The 419-nt window shown below is 35.8% G+C and overlaps 1 protein-coding gene across 1 annotated transcript in view; it reads right to left on the bottom strand.

Annotated features, from left to right (window-relative positions):
- LOC119594151 (POU domain, class 2, transcription factor 2-like) overlaps positions 1 to 419 on the bottom strand; it is a gene marked incomplete in the record, with an annotated part of 67,768 nt that overhangs the window by 30,428 nt on the left and 36,921 nt on the right.

Below are 419 nucleotides of genomic sequence, written 5' to 3'. Positions count from 1 at the left end.
GCATTAGCATAAAGCAAGATAATCTTATTTACACTGAATGCCAAGGTATGGGATGAACTGGTCTACTTCTGGTATCAATGACAAATGAATTAACAATAATACACGTGTTTTGGGCCGATAAAGACATGCTCTCAAACCATATCATCTAATCTATCGCATGAAAACACAAAAATAGTCTACTATCTCACCTTTTTATCCATAACTACATTAAACCACAATACCACAAGCACAGCAGCCCGTCAACTAAAGTGCAGAATAAAACGTGGTTTATTTGTCGACAGTATGTGAAGTATTTGTGAGTGTCTGACTTCAAAAACTGACATTGGTTTAAAAGCATTCAAATAAATCTATAATCTGCTTCAGCCCCCATTCCTGCCACGAAGATAAACAATCAGAATACGACATAAAAATCGAAGAAG

This window comes from Penaeus monodon, chromosome 33, assembly GCF_015228065.2.
Source record: "Penaeus monodon isolate SGIC_2016 chromosome 33, NSTDA_Pmon_1, whole genome shotgun sequence".
NCBI classification, from domain to species: domain Eukaryota; kingdom Metazoa; phylum Arthropoda; class Malacostraca; order Decapoda; family Penaeidae; genus Penaeus; species Penaeus monodon.
Note: the sequence above shows the minus strand (reverse complement) of the source record. Positions and strands in the feature narration are given on the sequence as shown.